Here is a 13,031-nt window from a genome sequence, read left to right as displayed (position 1 = left end):
CATGCAAAAGGGATCTCTCACAAATAGTCCATGTGGATATTGGAATTTAGTTATTTTGTTAAGGCTGGTGTAACAAAATCTGTAGAAAAAGAAATGATTAGCCAATAACTGTATGGGACTTGAAATGTTTTCACCAACATACTGTCAGAGCATCACTGTGTACTATATAAAAAATAAATTCCACATTGATTCAACAATTAAATATAAAAATGAAAAAATTACTCAAAGAAAACACAGCTAAATATCTCCCTGATCTTAGGATGAAGACAGACTTTTTCATTTATATACATATATATATTTCACAGCCAAAGATATCTGCACACATGAAAGTTTAAGAGCAGAATGGTAAAACTATCATAATTAAAACAAAAATTCAAATTATAAACTCTGAGGTAGTATCTGCAGTCTGTAAAGCTTGCTAATAATAATAAGCAAATAAGGGAAAATTACACACTGATGGAACAACTGAGGGGAAAAGACAAACAGTTAATCACAGATGAAAATTCACATTAAAAAAAAACACTTTGAAGTGTCCCATGAGGAACTAATGTCAATTAAATACATGATGCATTTCTTATCGATACAATTGACAAATATTGGAAATAGATTCGGTGAAAGATGCATTGTCATACAATATTGGAAATGTAAATTTACTATGCCTTCTTTAAGTAATTAGGAAGGACTTATCAGTCAGACTTCTAGTTGACCTGTTACTTTTATTCCTAGAAACCCATTTAAAGAAAATGAACAGTTATGTGGTCAAATACTTTTGTGAAAGGATGTTGACCGTATATCTTCATTTATAATTGCTATATGATGAAAATAAACAAAGATATAAAAATTTTTAAAACTGGCTAAATTTTTAAAGACACACTCAAGTAGAAAGTTATATAGCACTTACAATGACAAATCTGAAGAATATTTAAATGCAAAGTGGGTTAAAGACATAAACATAAGACAAGACACTACAAACCTCTTAGAAGAAAACATATGCAAAACATTATGTGCATAGATCTTAGTAATGTTCTCCTAGGGCAGTCTACTCAGGCAATAGAAATAAAAGCAAAAATAAACAAATGGGACCTAATTAAACTTACAAGCTTTTGCACAGCAAAGGAAACCATAAGCAAAACAAAAAGACAACCTAAGGAATGGGAGAAAATATTTGCAAAAGATGAGACTACAAGGGCTTAATTTCAAGGAAAATAAACAGCTCATGCAACTTAATAATAAAAAAAAAAAAACAAACAACCCAATTCAAAAATGGGCAGAAGACCTACACAAGCGATTCTCCAATGAAGACATACAAATGGCCACAGGCACATGAAAAAGTACTCAACATCCCTAATTATCAGAGAAGTGCAAATCAAAACTACAATGATATTATCACCTCACACCAGTCAGAATGGCCATCATTCAAAAGTCCGCAAACAATAAATGCTGGAGAGGCTGTGGAGAAAAGGGAGCCCTCCTACACTGCTGGTGGGAATGTAGTTTGGTGCAGCCATTATGGAAAACAGTATGGAGATCCTCAAAAGACTAAAAATAGACTTACCATATGATCCAGCAATCCCACTCCTGGGCATATATCCAGAGGGAACTCTAATTCAAAAAGATACATGCATCCCAATGTTCACAGCAGCACTATTTACAATAGCCAAGACACGGAAACAACCTAAATGTCCGTCGACAGATGACCGGATAAAGAAGCTGTGGTATATTTATACAATGGAATACTACTCAGCCATAAAAAAGAATAAAATAATACCATTTGCCGCAACATGGATGGACCTGGAGATTATGATATTAAGTGAGGTAGGTCAGACAGAGAAAGACAAATATAACACTTACATGTAAAATCTGGAAAAAATGACACAAATGAACTTATTTACACAACAGAAACAGACTCACAGACATAGGAAACAAACTTATGGTTACTGGAGGTGGGGGAAGAGGGGAGGGAACTATATTCAATATCTTTTAATAGTCCATAATGGAAAAGAATCTGAAAACCTATAAATATATACATTCAATTACATATAGATATATATACATATAGAACTGAATCACTTTGCTGTACACCTGAAACTAACACAACATTGTAAATCAACTACACATCAATAAAGAAAAATAAAACTGGAAATCATCCAAGACGTTGTTTATAACGCTAAGAGCTCAAGTGGGACTTTATACTTCCTTGGCCACAGGGCTTTATCTGAGTTTTCAGCTGAGAATAGACATGTTAACCTTTGAGTTGTTTAAAGATATTAGCAGTGGAAGCATGCGTGAATTCCTTTCAGGGGTGCTACCAGAGGCTGCGGTGCCAGCCAGGAGGCAGTCATCCGTGGGAATGATGTCAACAACCTGAACTAAAAATGCAAATGAAACGAAGGAAATGGACATCTCTAGAGGAGCGTAAGAGATGTGCTTAGGAAATTTACTGGTCCTTCATTTATAGCCATCATACTTTTAGGACTTACATCTCCCTCAAGTGTGATTTTATACTATAAAGCATTCAAGAATTTGACCACATCCTTAAGGCATTAAAGATTGTTCCAGAGTTCCCCTTGTTGAATGGAAAAGTCAGTATCATTTAATAACTTTTTTTAAAAAGTGAAAATGACATCGGTATTTATATAAAGCATCTTAGTTTCCAGGTATTAGATTTCACTCTGATGGGGAGGGAATTCAGACTGGGGTTCCCTAGAAGGGTGCATCTGTTGAAGCATCTATAGTTTTTCAGTTTTAAATATGAAATCATTTGAAGTATCATTACTCATGGTTGTATCTTTGAAGAGATTTCTGTCCTCCTTATTAGGTAGATATAAATCTACATTTTGGATTTTAACTCTGTTCCTACCTCATGTGGTTTGTCTATTAGTGTAAAGCCAGGTTCAGTGTTGTTGGTTTTTTTTTTTTTTTTTACATCCTCTTTTGATTTTTTTTCGTTGTGTTGGCTACCAGAGAGATTTCCATTAGCCTGAGGTATTTAAGGTTTACTAATGTTCCACCTGGAAAGTAAGCATCTTCAATAAACGTATCATTTCCCAATTTGATTGGCAGGTCATGGCACTAATCTCCTCAGAGAGACAGAAACATTGGAATAATATTGGTAACACAGGTATGGCCCAAGAGTATTTGCCATTTATCTAAACTAGACAGGATCTGTATGTAGCTGGCAAGGGCTAGACCAGTAATAGCCAGTCTTTTTGAAACCCTGTTTCTGTCCTAGAGCATGGGCTTTGCAGAATTCTAATGACTGAAATAGAAAAGACGTTTAACTTCAGTCAGTTGCTGTTGGTGGTAAGAGGAGGAGTTTGGATGCTCCAGAACATACGTTTCACTGGCACTGACCTGTTTGGTAACTGGATCTGCATTGAGAGGTATTGATAGTTTTGATAAAATACAGAGTTGTCTGAACTTTCGGCCAGAATGAGAAACCACATAGGACGAAGGCCTTCATTTGGAGAGTTCATTTGTATGTTTATGAATCTGAACCTTCCCTTGGACTAATGGGACACTGAGAACTGCGGTTAGCCCGAGATGAACGAGTAGAGTGGCTACTGCTTGAAATAAAATGATTTTCTTGCATGTTCATATAATCTCCTAATGGGCTGCATCCCACGAGGTCATATTGGAGACCCACAACAGCTAAACCTAAACAGCCACTTAAAGCCTCTCTTTTTATCACGAACGTTATTTTTTAAAGCTCCATTTGCTCCCCTCAAGCTCCTGCCCATCCCCGACTTGTTTGGGCTGGATATTTGGCTCTGTGTTGAAAACCAGAAATGGAAACTTGTCTTGGTTTTCCTTAACAAAATCTTCACAAATTTGATTTTTAACATATAGAAGAGGGTTTTCCATTAAGCCCTTTTTTCCATGTAAGGAAAAAGGCAGCCCAGCTGAGTTGGCTATAGAGAAATCTGTAATTAAAAACAAAAGTTGTCAGGGGAGGGTATAGCTCGGTGGCGGAGCACATGCTTATTTAGCAGGCACGAGGTCCTGGATTCAATCCCTAGTGCCTCTGTTAACAAATAAATAAATAAAAATAAACCTAATTGCCTCCCCCAAAACAAAAAAATAACAATAAAAATTTTTTTAAAAGTTGTCTAGTTTTTCTCACTTGCTCACCTATGGGATACACTTCTCGATTATTGATTTTAAAACTGGTTTTGATGAGCTGCACTTCATTCGTATAACACATCAGGGGGTCTTGGCATGTAGATTAAGTGCAGACTCAAGTTTCCTCAAGGAAGACACAGCAGGGACATTGTAGATGACGCTAGGTGCCTGCTGGCGTATTTAATTAGATGAGGCTTGAACTTAAATGTGAAACATCACGTGTTTCTTCTTTTTGCTGTTCTCCCTCATCGACATAGGCGGATTTTAATGAGGAGCATCTATGACTGAGTAGAAGGCCCTGGATTTGGGGTCAGGAATGAGCTGCTACTGCTAACTGCTACTGATAACCTAATTTGCACCAGTTTGAGTTCTTTTCCTACAGTATTTCATTTCATCATCAACAAATACCCTCTGTGGTCCTTAACATGAGTACATTTTATAGGTAAGAAAACTGAGGCTTGGTGAAGTAAAGTAACGCGCGGCAGACCCCAACGCCTTCAGTCAGAGGGACTGGTCACACTCTGTGACTTCAAAGTCCATGCTCTTGGCCACTATGCTGCTTGCACCAGCGCTGGGAGCTTCCGCTGCCCCAGACTACCACTGCACCCTTGGCTGATTTGCTTAATTTCCCTAAACCCTCTATTAGATATATGCAGATGGGCAACAACACTTGCTTATCGAGTGTTAAGTACATTCAGTGAGATGATGTGTGAAATACTGTCATGCACTGAATGTGCATGTCCCCCAAAATGTGTATGTTAGAACCTGATCCCCAGTGTGGCAGTATTTGGAGGCAGAGCCTTTACTGGGTGATTAGATCGTGAGGGCACAGGCATTCCTACCCTTAGAAAAGAGACACCAGGGAGATACCGTCCCTTGTCAGCCATGTGAGGTTACAGTGAGAAGACGGCCGTCAGTGAGGAAGTGGGCTCTCATCAGAAGCTGAGTCTGCCAGCACCGTGATCTTGGACTTCCCACAACTCAGAGAAATAAATTTTAATTTTTTCTAAGCCACCAGTTGGTGGTGTTTTCACGACAGGAGGCTGGCCAGGCTAATTAACACAGGCACTCAGCAGCGTGTTCTTGAACACGGTGGGAAGTCAATAAGTATGTTTTATTTGAAGAAATACGTATCTATGACTTGAAAAGATTAGAATTTGCTGAAGAAAGGCACTGATTCTTAAGGAACCACCTGGACCATCAATGGTGGGACAATACGTAAAGGTCTAGTTTGGCCAGAGCATCTGGGAAGTAAGAAAGTATCGATGTACCCCATAAAGACAGAGAAAAGATGGTCAACTGTTTTGCACAATATTTAGTTGACTTGCTGGATTAAAAGGTGTCTTTCAACATACAAAATGAATAGTGTCAGGCTTGGAAATGTATTAGGAGCCCAGGAACTCAACAACTCAACACTATTTCATTCTGAAGAACAAAATTAGAAATCCCCATTAATATACTCTTTGCAGGCTGGAGAATACATAAAAATACCCAGAGTCGAATTTCATAATGAATTTATGATGTTTTTCTTTGCTATACATTTTGGCTCTCTCTGAAAGCCACAAATGTGAGCAGAGGTTATAATGGAGCTTAGAAGAAGATGAAGCAGAAAAAGGAACAGGAGGAGAAGAAGAAAAATGATGCCTGCAAAATACTATACCATTGTGAAGGAGAGCATTTTCATGGCCAAATGGGAAAAACGGAGTCCAATAATAAACTGTTATACAAAGAGGTTAAAACATTTTTAAAAATAACTAAGAAAATTGGTATTCACACAGCAAGAATGAGTTTTTGTTAAAAGTAATTCTTCTATCATGTTACTGGAGGAAGGAAGGTTATATATATACGTGTGTGTGTGTGTGTGTGTGTATATATATATATATATATATATGACTGTATAATATAGTAATTCTCATTATTTTTTATGATAGAAAACATCACCTTTCCAATCTATTATTTCTTTTTCATTATACTATTTATTTTCCTTTTTTTAATCAGTAACTTTTTTTAAATTGAAGTATGGTTGATTCAATCTATTGTTTCTGTTTGCTCATTTGCCTTCATCGGACACTTGGATTTTTTTCCTTTTGCATCCTAGAGTTAACATTGGAATCATTACAGCTGCTTTTAGTAGCAGGGGATATGACGAGATCTCTTATATTCCTGCCATAATCTGGGTTTGAAATATATTACATTCCTTTTAAAAGACTTTAAATGAATACCTTCTTTATTATTTTTTGATGTGCAGTCGAAAAGTTAAACGGTTGTGTAAAAACACAGATTGTTTCACATCAGCGTTTGGAATACAGAGAGGGAAATCTCATTCCCTCCCAGAACCACCTTTTAGCCGATATTTTATGGAGCAAATCACTGATTACTGTTTTAAAATAACTGCTTGGTGGAAATGGAGTCCCTGCTGGGGGAATACATGAACTTAGCCATACTAACCTGCCAAAGGGGATGTGAATATTAACATACAGTTAGAATAAAGAAACCACAAATTACAAATTTTAAAAGGCTCATAAATATTATAAACGCAAAATATTTAACATAAATACACGTCTATAATACTTTTCACCTACCTAGTTTTGGCTACCTATCCTTTGATAGCTGATTTGTAATACATTGAGTTTTTAAAAATATATTGCCTGTAAGGAGAATAAAAATATAATTCAGTCATTCCTTTATTATGGCTCATTTTTTTTCAGATAGGTTATAAAAGTTGCTTTATACCTCACAGCTTATTGTTGACATCCTGTACTTTTTAGGAATTTTGTCAAACTGTGGAAATAATCTAACAAGTTTTTTTCATATAAGGGTTGTGTAGTATGAAAGCATTTTCCATATGTAGTTTCCGTGGAAACAAGAAGTATTATTTATCCTCTGCTCCCAACCTTCTACCATTTCTGGGCACCGTGGGGCTCATTCATACCTTCATCTGACTTCTGGCCCTGTATCTCTCTGTCATGACTTCTGATGAGCTGGCACAGTGAGTAGAAAGCACTTTGTTGGAGCCATTCCTGTACCCTGACACCCAGAACCTTGTAAATATACATGGAAGTGGCTGTGCACGCTACAAATCTAGCCAATAAACTAAGACTAGGTACACAGTCATCTCAAGTTCTCCTTCTCCTTAGCCCCACCCCCAAAATGCCCTTGGCCATTCCAGTGCAGCCCATCAAGGGAACCGAGTCTGCGACCGAAGAGAAATTGGAGATGGGAGAGATCACTGTCATATAAGCAAGTGCAGGTAAAATAATTTATTTCTGAAAATCTTATAAAAGCACGTTAACAGTGCAAGGCCGTGAGTCAGTGAGAGAACCTAAGCCCAAGCTTCTTAACTTCTGGGTAAATTCACCTCTGGTGAAATTAACATCGAACAACAACAGGAAAGGGACAGAGAAGAGGAATGAAATAAGGCTGGAAACATAATCGGGATAAATTCATGATGAATTAAAACTTTTATCCACGTGGTATTGGGCAACAGCTGAAAGGTGTTACTTTGAGAGGTGGCATGGCATGACCAGAACGGACAGGTGATGAACCCATTTCCAGAGACGGACAGACAAATATAAGCAGAACTCCTGCTTTGGGTGAAGCAGATGACGGATTTGCAAAAATATTAGTTTAATTTTGGGAATGCTATGCTTCAAGTCTTCATGGGAACAGAGTATAGATGTCTGATAGGCAATTTTTTAAAAAAAATGTGAGTCAGTAACACAGAAGGGATAAAGATACGGAAGTCATCTTGTAGAGAGACGTGGAAGAGATCACCAGAAAGACAGTGGGCGGGGGGGGGGGGACCAGATAAAGGTCAGAACCTAGGAGGGAACCAGTACCTGAAACGTGAACAAGAGAGAAACCTGCAGGTTTCATCACAGAATTATAATTCCGGAACTCTCAGATTTAATTTATATCCAAAAGAGGCATTTATTCTGAATCAGTAGTATATGAACAGCTTCAGTTTCCCCTTCTGTCTGTTTTCCCTGTCTTCAAATGCGCATGCACACACACACACACACACACACAGAGGAATTCTTCATATTTAAAAGGAAATGGAATAAGTGGCTTGAAGCCATCTGTGATTAGAATTATTTCAGAGACATTTTTTAAGGCCACCCTAAGAAAGGAAATTACTTCTGTGTCTAACAAGATTACAGTCAAAATGGCAGAATAAAAAAAAAAAGTTTAAGAATTAGAGAGGAATATGAGGTGTGAAGGCTTTCCATTTGGAGGTAGGTCAATCTCAAGGACTAGAGTTTGCCCCTGGGGCCCAGCTATACCTGCATAAATGAAAATATGGGCTCGTTCATTTTAATTGATTGATCTTTAGCAGCAAATGTGCACCCTGCTCCCCTAACTGTGCTCTGCAAGTGGAAACCATTCACACCTCTTATCCCTACTGCATTTCTTGGCCTCAAAAATAGCTATAAGCCTACTTACTAACTTGCCTCTCCTACCCCCAAAAGCCTCCCCCTTGAAACTGATTCTCCATGGAGACACTAGGGTGAACTCATGAAAATGGCAGTTTCCTGCCTAAAACCCATCAACAGCTTCCCATCAAATACAGTTTCCATAATATGGAAAAAGCCACTGGCTTCTTCCCAACTCTCCAGTCTCATTCCCCACCGATTCCTGCCTCAGATTCATCCTCCAGAAAGACTTTTCTTCCCTCTCTTTATGTACCATGTGCAATTTCTCATGTCTGTGTTTTGATTTCTTTTTTGACTTTTCTTCCTGGAATGTCTTTGTCCTTTCGTCTGGCTAACTCACGTACTTTTTTCAAAGAGCTCAGGAGACATTTCCTGTGAGAACCCGTTCTTCAGAGCCTCGTCTAACTCCCTTTTGTCTTTCCTAAAGGTTTTTCTAATAGTTTGTCCACATCTTCACATCCCTCTCAGTGCATTTAAAAATCACAGCCTTTCTGAACCTTTGTCTTCCTTAGTCCATGCGGTTTCTGTAAGAGCAAAAACTAACACATTATTCAGTGTTTTTTTTTTATTCCACATTGGCTGGTACAACATAGGGTTCGTGATAGGTGGTCAGTAGCTACTTGTTTTATGAAACAGTATTTTTACCTATTCAGGAAAACATGCATAATCCACCTAGTAACATTTATTATTTAATTTTCAAGGAGTCCACATTCACAGACTAGCATTAGACACGATGAATTACTTTCCTTAATTTGAAATTGCATGTGACATTTTCTAAACAGAAGCGTTCTTTTCCTTACTTCAAACTACCTATTGCAACAGCCACCATCCATGACTTCAAGTACCTTTATTATTAGGGATCAAACATTCTCTGCCTGTATTTTGGAGCATATTTTAAATGCTCAAAGTGTATCACTGAGCTTTATAAAGCGGCTCCCATTTTAATAAGAGTATGCTAATCTCCTGAGAACCCTACAGGAGAACTTCCTGCCATTCCATTGCCAATTCTAAGTAGATGAAAAATACATATGGAACATTCTTCATACCACTTTTGGAAACATTCTAATTACAGTGAAGGAAGGAACTTTGGTCCTAAAGTCAGAATAAAGTGGGTTCAGTGGAATAAAACAGATTCCAAACGCTTCATGTCTGAGCATTAGATACCTTCAGCATATGGTACAGTCTGAACAGAGCAGGAGTGATTTCTCCTAACTTCACAAAGTGTCATAGACAGCACTGTCTGATGGAGGGCACCCTGTCAGAAAACAGATTCTCAACAGGGAAGCTTCAAGAGAGCGAGTTTACTTCCAAGGAATGACTTTGAGGAAAGAACTACATCCTCTGAAGCTTATTAAACTGACAAAAGACTCAAAAGAGTCCACTGGTTGGTTATGCTCGCCATTAACATAAAATATTAATAGCTAAAATAGGAGGGTACACAAAGAAAAGGTGGAGGGTGTAATTTCACCTACTTGAGTAGCAATAAATTCCGTATTGTGAGGAGACACACGCTTGCCAGTAAATATGAGAGGTATTAGGAACTGCTGTCCTCGTCAGGTAAAAGGAAAATGAACATTTGATATAGAACTGAAATGAGGTCCTAGAAAGAGGCAGTAGCTATAGGGGAGAAATCAAAGGGCTGGATTTTGAACAGAGTATTTTCCTATGATTTCAGTCTCCAAAAGAAAGTTCATGACGTACTTTTCCAACTTCTTTTTCTTGTTCTGGGTTTTGCAGTTATGCCTGAAGATGGAACCCAAGGAGTTTTAGAAAGTCAATTGGAAAATAGAGGAAAGAAAGTTATTCCTTTATGTTCTCATAGAACATTCATTTATTACAATAATTGGATTCTATGACCAAAGCAATGCAATTTACAAAACATGCAGTAATTTGCTTGAAAGTCAGTCCTTCATCTTTCACTGCACACTCCATGCATATTTTAGGACATATTTATGTAATGATGGTCAAAACTTCATGATCCGCAATGAGCCAGCTATAATTCAAATGGGGTGTACAGTCACAGAAGCGACTGGCATTCAAATCATAATTTAAAGAAAGTGAAACTGAGATATTCAGACTTCGTTAGCCCTTGGTGCTTGGATCAGCAATTGCATGAGGGAGCCTAGCGGGAGGGGACAGGCTACATGCCAGGGGTGTCTTCAATCTCTCATCCTCTCCGTATCTTCCCAGAACATCTATCAAATAAGGTTAATGACTCGGCCTCCTCTATTCTATTCTTGTTGTAAAGATCATATAGTTACAACTCTCAGTGTGTTATTTTCTACTGAACAGTCCAAGAAAATGCAGGACAGGAATTCAAATGTGTTAAGGTGAATATAACATTTCAAAAGGTCTTCTGCCATTTTAGGAAGACTCCCGGATTCTGAAATCAGGTGATTTTAAATAACTTTGTTTTAATATTGCTACAGCTGTTATATAATTTACTGTCTCAACTTTATAAAGCTTAGAGTAGCATATTTTGGAGTCAATGACAAAAGTGTGTTTTTAAGTTGATTCTAGTTTGGTTTTAAATGTGATTCCATAGAGAGACTTAGTGTTTTATTAGCTGAGTCATAAACAACAGGGAAAAGCTATCGTCTCATGAAAATAAATCTCTAATTTTCATGTGCAGCTATTTTGCTTCCAGAACATTTATCGTAAAATCTGGGGAAATTTATGTTAAACTCCATAACTGGTCCACAGACGTTATTTTCCAAGAATACATGTAATGACAAAAGCAATTAAAATCTGAACCAAGATTATGCCATTTGCTAACTTAAACTATAGGATTCAATTTCTCTTTTCAGATATAATTTGCAAAATTTAAATTCTACTCCCTTCTTGACCTGACAATAAGCCCTGAGGCAGAAAAACATAACTCTTTAACACTGATGAAGTTCACTTGTTTTTTATCACAAATTTTACACACAAATCTGACTGAACTTACCCTTTTGGGTTTTTTGTTTTGTTTTGTTTTGTTTGCATATAACCATTGCTAGTTGCAAGTGTTGTTGCCATAACGAGGCTCAGCAATTATTTTTTGAGGCTCATAATACTTTAGGCATCAGGAGACAAGAGGAGAGAAAGTAGCCAGGTTATCACTGAAATATCCTTTGTTTTTCAGTAAAAATGTCTGTAAAAGAAAAACATTCATTTTCTTGCATTCTACGTTCAAAGGGATTTTATTGTTGGCTGTTGTTAGTACACTTTTTATTCTGAAATAATTTTAGATTTAGAGAAAATTTGCAGAGAGTTCAGAGAATTCCCATACACCTTTCACGGATTTCAAGGTCTCCTAAAATTATCATCTCATATTGCCCTCATGTATTTGTCAAAACTAAGGCACCAACACTGGTGTATTACCATTCACCAAACCCTAGACTTTATCTGAATGTCGTCACTGTTTCTATTAATATCTTTTATTCTGTTCCAAGATCTAATTTGGGATACCACCTTGCATTTAGCTACCCTGTCTCCTAATTTGGCTATTTCTCAGTCTCCTTCTGTTTTCCGTGACCCTGGCATCTTGAGAAGGACTGATAATGAATTTTTTTAGATTATCAAAGGGCTTTGTTTTTAAACTCAGTTAAAAATTAGAGTTCAAGAAAACAAACTTCCCTGCTATACATTCACCTATCTGAAATGCTCATGCAAAATGAGTACAAGGTGGTAAAGCTACAAAAACGTGCTCAGGCCAACTTAGGAACCTCTTGAGAAAGAATTATTGGCAACGTTAAAGACGTGACAGGCTGAGGTGATTTGGGAAGGTATTTGTAGCCAGACCGCTAGGTAGCTTAATGGAGCTTAGATAAGATTTTACATTTGGATTTCCATCTTAGGAGCTTCTATAATTTGTACCTAAACTAGGAACTCTTCTTGAATACATTCCAGTGTTGCATAGCTGAGGATTTTCCATTGTCTTGATACCCAGAGGGCTGACTGCAAACCCGAAAGTAAAATGAACGCAGTTGAAAGTTGAAAGTGTATGATTTGAGGTTGCATTACTTGTAAAACTTCAGAAGACTGTGCCTGCCAAGAAAAGAACTTGAAGCATTGCACTTCCATTTCTAAAGGGAAGAGAAGCCAATGCCTATAAGACATATGTCTTTATTTACTCAAACATAAATCAAACGGTCCAGGAACTCGTGCAAGTAAATCGGATTCCATTTGTATGTTTTTCCTGACACATAAATCTAGCTGCATGCAGAATGGCATGAATAATGCAGGAACTGAGCTCCCAGAGTGAATAATCTTTCATTGAGAACCTGGGGCTGATGGCTTACCTTATAGAAATGGTCTTGGCACCATGGAGACGAAGGCAAGAAAACGCATAAGTGATCTGTGTGTATCGGTTTTTCTCCTATTGGATTTCAATGTTCTGATACACATGAACAGAGTGCTATGCCAGTGGTAAGTTTCCTCATTGAATGCACTAAATGATAGCAACAATAATCACTGATCTCAGTCATTGCCATC

This window comes from Camelus bactrianus, chromosome 16 (genome assembly GCF_048773025.1).
Source record: "Camelus bactrianus isolate YW-2024 breed Bactrian camel chromosome 16, ASM4877302v1, whole genome shotgun sequence".
Taxonomy (NCBI): domain Eukaryota; kingdom Metazoa; phylum Chordata; class Mammalia; order Artiodactyla; family Camelidae; genus Camelus; species Camelus bactrianus.
Note: the sequence above shows the minus strand (reverse complement) of the source record.